The 5,984-nt window shown below is 40.9% G+C and overlaps 1 pseudogene; it reads left to right on the forward strand.

Moving 5' to 3' along the window:
* Nucleotides 1-3,142: 3,142 nt before the first annotated feature.
* Nucleotides 3,143-4,702, forward strand: LOC132530021 (serine/arginine-rich splicing factor 10-like; annotated as a pseudogene).
* Nucleotides 4,703-5,984: the final 1,282 nt, after the last annotated feature.

The following is a 5,984-nucleotide window of genomic DNA, read 5'->3' on the forward strand; positions in this document are numbered from 1 at the left end:
TCATTTCCCTGCCTCACTGTTTCCTGTGTCTGTCTCCTATCCTGTCATTTCTTTTTCTTTTTTAAAATTAAATTAAATTAAATTTATAATTTAATTTAATTTTCCACTCTTTTTTAGATTCTTTTTACATACAGGTCATTACAGAGTATTGAGTAGAGTTCCCTGTGCTGTACAGTAGGTCCTTATTAGTTATCTATTTTATATATAGTAGTGTGTATACGTCAATCCCAATCTCCCAATTTATCCCTCCCCACTATCCTGCGGTTTCTTAGGAGAGTGACCCCTACCTGTCAGAGACACATCCCCAACCTGTTCCCAAAGGTACTCTGAGCAGAAAATCTTCCCCCAAACTATCAGAAAGGTACCTTGAATTATTGGAATCTGTCCAGTAAATTCGCAGCTGAAGGAAATGTCTCCGAGTTGAAGCCAAAGAACTGAGTTAGACTAAGAAGTTTTTTTGTTTTTTTTTTTGTTTGTTTGTTTTTGTGGTAAGCGGGCCTCTCACTGCTCTGGCCTCTCCCATTGCGGAGCACAGGCTCCGGACGCGCAGGCTCAGCGGCCATGGCTCACGGGCCCAGCCGCTCCACGGCATGTGGGATCTTCCCGGACCGGGGCACGAACCCGTGTCACCTGCATTGGCAGGCGGACTCTCAACCACTGCGCCACCAAGGAAGCCCGATTTTTTTTTTTAATTTCAATAAAAATGCTTATTAGAACAACGTAGAACAGACATAATTACAAAATATACGATAGTATTTTAAACTGAAAAAGCATTAATGACTGCAATGGATTGAAAAATATCAAATATATATAATTCTTTTTTTCTTTTTGGTTGAAATGGTAAGTTTACTGTATATTTTACCACAAAATTTTAAAAAAGTTTTTAAAATAAGGCATTTGTTGAGTGTAAGGCCATCTCTAATTATCTTAGAAAGGACCTGGTATAGATTTGTTTCAAATACATGAAATTCTTGAGTTCATAATGATAATACTAATAACAAAGCCCATTGACTGTTACTAGGGCACCAATATACTTTTAATGATTTGGATTAAATGAGGCAGACTTTCTACCACTTGCCACTGTGATACTCCTACTATGTGTTAGGGTCAGGCTAGGTCCAGGGGGTTCACAGTGAATAAACTATATCCATCTTCTTAAGTTAGCTCAGCTTGGCAGCCTGCATAATATCTAGCTTGGGGGATCGAGATTCCTTGAAAGCTACACTTTTTGGCTGGTGACTTCACCTCTTTTAGCTCTTCATCTAGGATTGCTGGACAGTTACCTCTTCTAATCTAACTAAAGCCAGTGAAGTTTGTAATTCACTGGACGTGTGAAACGCCTTGTCACCTTTGAATACCCCACTGTAGATCCAATTTTAGGAATTCCTCAAGCCACTAATCACTGGCAGAGATGAAGGACTTCCATGGTAATTTGGTAACTTCCATGGTCAGTTAGCAGTGGGGCTGTCCATGGTGGCACAATTGATGCCCCTCACCCTTTAGCCTGTCCTTGTAACTCCTAGGAAGTGACATAAAGAAAGAAAGAGAAGAACAAGTTTTGAAGATGTGTGAAAAGTTCTTGAGATGATTCATGGCGGCATTATGCTAAGTGAACTCAAAGTCAGACAGAGAAAGACAAACACTGTATGATGTCACTTATATGTGGAATCTAAAAAATACAACAAACTAGTGAATACAACAAAAAAGAAACAGACTTACAGATACAGAGGACAAACTAGTGGTCACCAGTGGGGGGATGGGGGAGGGGCAATATAGGGTTGGGGGAATGAGAGGTACAAATACTGGGTGTCAGATAGGCTCAAGGATGTATTGTACAACACGGGGAATATAGCAGATACTTTGTCATAACCATAAATGGAAAGTAACCTTTCAAAACTGTGTAAATGTTTTTAATTTTTTAAAAAAATAAAGGGGGTTTGATAGGTCTAACCCCCCGACACACACAGTTCAGGTATTACTATATAATTTATACATAAGAAGACAAACAGATGGCATAAACTTATCCAAGTTCACAAAAGTAAGTCAATAATATTTGAATCCATGGCCTTACCTCTTGACTGGGTTCCAGGCCATTATATAAATGGTAGAGTTTTAAATGGTTAGAGGGTTGTTTGAAAGGACTAATAAAAATTAAGTAAGATTCTTCCTCCGAAAAACAAGTGAACAAAAAACCTAATCAAAAAATGGGCAGAAGATTTAAATAGACATTTCTCCAAAGAAGACATACAGATGGCCAAAATGCACATGAAAAGATGATCAACATGGCTAATTATTAGAGAAACGCAAATCAAAACTACAATGCAGTATCACCTCACACCAGTCAGCATGGCCATCATCAAAAAGTCTACAGGGACTTCCCTGGTGGCACAGTGGTTAAGACTGCACTCCCACTGAAGGGACCCAGGTTCGATCTCTGGCCCGGGAACTAGATCCCACATGCATGCCACAACTAAGAGTTCACATGCCACAACTAAGGAGCCCGCCTGCTGCAACTAAGACCCTGTGCAACCAAATAAATAAATTAATTTTTTAAAAAAGTCTACAAACAATAAATGCTGGAGAGGTCATGACGAAAAAGGAACCCTCCTACACTGTTGATGGAAATGTAAATTGATACAGCCACTATGGAAAACAGTATGGAGGTTCCTCAGAAAACTAAAAATAGGGCTACCATATGATCCTACAATCCACTCCTGGGCATATATCCAAAGAAAACCATAATTCGAAAAGATACATGCACCCCAATGCTCATTGCAGCAGCATTCACAATAGCTAAGACATGGCAGCAACCTAAATGTCCATATGTCCATTGACAGAGGAATGGATAAAGAAGATGTGATGTATACACACACACACACAAATACACATACACAATGGAATATTACTCAGCCATAATAAAGAATGAAAAATGCCATTTGCAGCAACATGGATGTACCTAGAGATTATCATACTGAGTGAAGTAAGTCAAACAGAGAAAGAGAAATATCATATGATATTACTTATATTTGAAATCTAAAAAAAATGATACAAATGAAATTATTTACAAAACAAATAGAGTCAGACGTAGAAAACAAACATATGGTTACCAAAGGGAAATGGAAGGGAGGGATAAATTGGGAGTATGAGATTAACACATGAACACTACAACAAGGTCCTACTGTATAGCACAGGGAACTATATTCAATATCTTGTAATAATGCATAATGGAAAAGAATGTGTATATATATTGTGAATCACTTTACTGTTCACCTGAAACAAACATTCTAACCCTCCCCGCCACCCCAGCCTCTGATTAAATTGCTCTAAGATGTAGCCCAGGTGCCCACAGGCGATTCTAATGTGCATCAATGGTTGAGAACCACTGGTGTAAGGATGCTCTGCTGCTGTAGATGTGGGTGTCTGGGGGTGGGGAGGATATGAGGGAGTGTCTGCTGCTCACGTTACCTAGGGAGTCATTAGATCCTCTGCACAATGCACACTAGATAATCTTACAGTAGCTGCATGTCCAATCAATACACTCTCATAATCATCTGAGATGGAGATCAAATCATAAAGAGTATTTTTATACCACATTACAAAATCGATTTATATCCTTTGTTTGCTGGGAAATTTTCTACTTAGCTGAGGAAAAATCTAACCCTTAATATTACCCTCATTTCTTCCTTTAAAATTCTCCCAGAATTGGGTAACTGGGTATGCTAGATGCACTATATGCATAGTCTATTTTTTCCTATTTATTTGTATTACACCAGTGGTCCTGTACATTATAAGCAAAACAATAAAAATTAAAAGAATCACTTCCAGGGCTTCCCTGGTGGCGCAGTGGTTGACAGTCTGCCTGCCGATGCAGAGTACACGGGTTCGTGCCCCGGTCCGGGAAGATCCCACATGCCGCGGAGCGGCTGGGCCCGTGAGCCATGGCCGCTGAGCCTGCGCGTCCGGAGCCTGTGCTCCGCAACGGGAGAGGCCACAACAGTGAGGGGCCCGCGTACCTCAAAAAAAAAAAAAAATCACTTCCAGCAGAGACTTCTGGCTGTGTGTGTCTGAGGATCTGCTGCGCCGGAGCTGCAGCCAGTTTGCCCGGGGGCGAGTGTCCCTGCTGAGATTCATGCTGCAGTCGCGTCCCGGTACCTGGGCCCCTCTCCCTCTCCTCCGCAACAAGTCTCTTTGTACGGAACATGGCCGATGATACCAGGTCTGAAGATTTACAACATGAATTCGGTCATTATGGTCCTGTAGTTGCTGTGTACGTTCCACTTGATTTCTACACTCACCCCCAAGAGGATTTGCATGTGTTCAATTTGAGGATGTTCGTGATGCCGAAGATGCTTTACATAATTTGGACAGAAAATGGATTTGTGGACACCAAACCGAAATACAGTTTGCACAGGGGGATGGGAAGACTCCAAATCGGATGAAAGCCCGGGAAGGGAGGAAATGTGTATAGTTCATCGCTCTATGATAATTATGACAGATATAGACGTTCTAGAAGCCAAAGTTAGAAAAGAAGGCGGTCAAGAAGTCAGTCCTTTGATTACAACCACAGAAGTCCATTTATAGTCCTAGAAATGGACCGACTGGAAGACCACGGTGTAGCAGAATCCACTCCAACAATGATAGGCCAAACTGCAGCAGGAGTATCCAGTACAGTTCTGCTTACTATGCTTCAAGAAAGATCTGAGAAGGCAGAGACAGAACCAAAAAAGAGCAGTTCAGGCGACCAAAGGGTGGGTGGAAAGTGTTCAGTATGAATACTATGCGAATATTTGGACTCCGGTCTGGAAAGATAAAAGAATGTTATCGAAACTACATGGAATCATTGAAAGTAAGCATTTTAGGACAAATAAAAGGTAATTTGGGGTGGTGGTGGTGGGATGAATTGGGAGATTGGGATTGACATATATACACTAATATGTATAAAATAGATAACAAATAAGAACCTGCTGTATAAAAAAATAAATAAAATTCAAATTTTAAAAAAAGGTAATTCAACTTTGTACTTGTGGAAACTAATCCTAAATCTGATTCGGTTTATATTGATTCATGGGTAGCAGGTCCATGTTAAATTATTGGAAACTAGGACGTCTGGGACTTCCCTGGTGGTCTAGTGGTTAAGACTCCGTGTTCCCAATGCAAGGGGCATGGGTTGAATCCCATGTCGGGGAACTAAGATCCTGTGTGCTGCGTAGCACAGCCAAAGGAAAAAAAAAAGTCCCTGAGTCATCACTCTCATTTATTGATTCACTCAGCAATACTCCCATTAATTCAGTATTCATTTTTTTTTAAAAAAAGTATTTCGGGACTTCCTTGGTCGCGCCGTGGTTAAGAATCCGCCTGTCAGTGCAGGGGACATGGGTTCGAGCCCTGGTCCGGGAGGATCCCACATGACGCGGAGCAACTAAGCCCATGGGCCACAACTACTGAGCCTGTGCTCTAGAGCCCGCAAGCCACAACTACTGAGCCCACGTGCCACTACTGAAGCCCGCACGCCTAGAGCCTGTGCTCCGCAACAAGAGAAGCCACCGCAGTGAGAAGCCCGTGCACCGCAACGAAGAGTAGCCCCTGCTCGCCACAACTAGAGAAAGCCCGTGCACAGCAATGAAGACCCAATGCAGCCAAAAATAAATAAAGTATTTAATTTTGCATCAGATATAAAAGATACTCTGGGTACTATAATTAGATTATTTTGAGGCAGACAGAGAGCTGTTATCCCAACTGATTTAGTATGTTCTGTAATCAAGAAAATGTTCACCGAATTATACTTTTTAGTGTTTTTTATGTACATTTTATAGGGGCCATGTTCTGTGTATAGTGAATAAATAAATTTTATAGTATCACACACACACACAAAGAATCACTTCCATATCTATCTGCCAGAAAAAAACCCTATTTTAATATTTTGGTATATAATCTAGACTTCCCAACACAGTTTGCTGATTACCTAAGTGGTAAATAAATATTTA

Source organism: Lagenorhynchus albirostris, chromosome 11 (assembly GCF_949774975.1).
Source record: "Lagenorhynchus albirostris chromosome 11, mLagAlb1.1, whole genome shotgun sequence".
Classification (NCBI taxonomy): Eukaryota; Metazoa; Chordata; class Mammalia; order Artiodactyla; family Delphinidae; genus Lagenorhynchus; species Lagenorhynchus albirostris.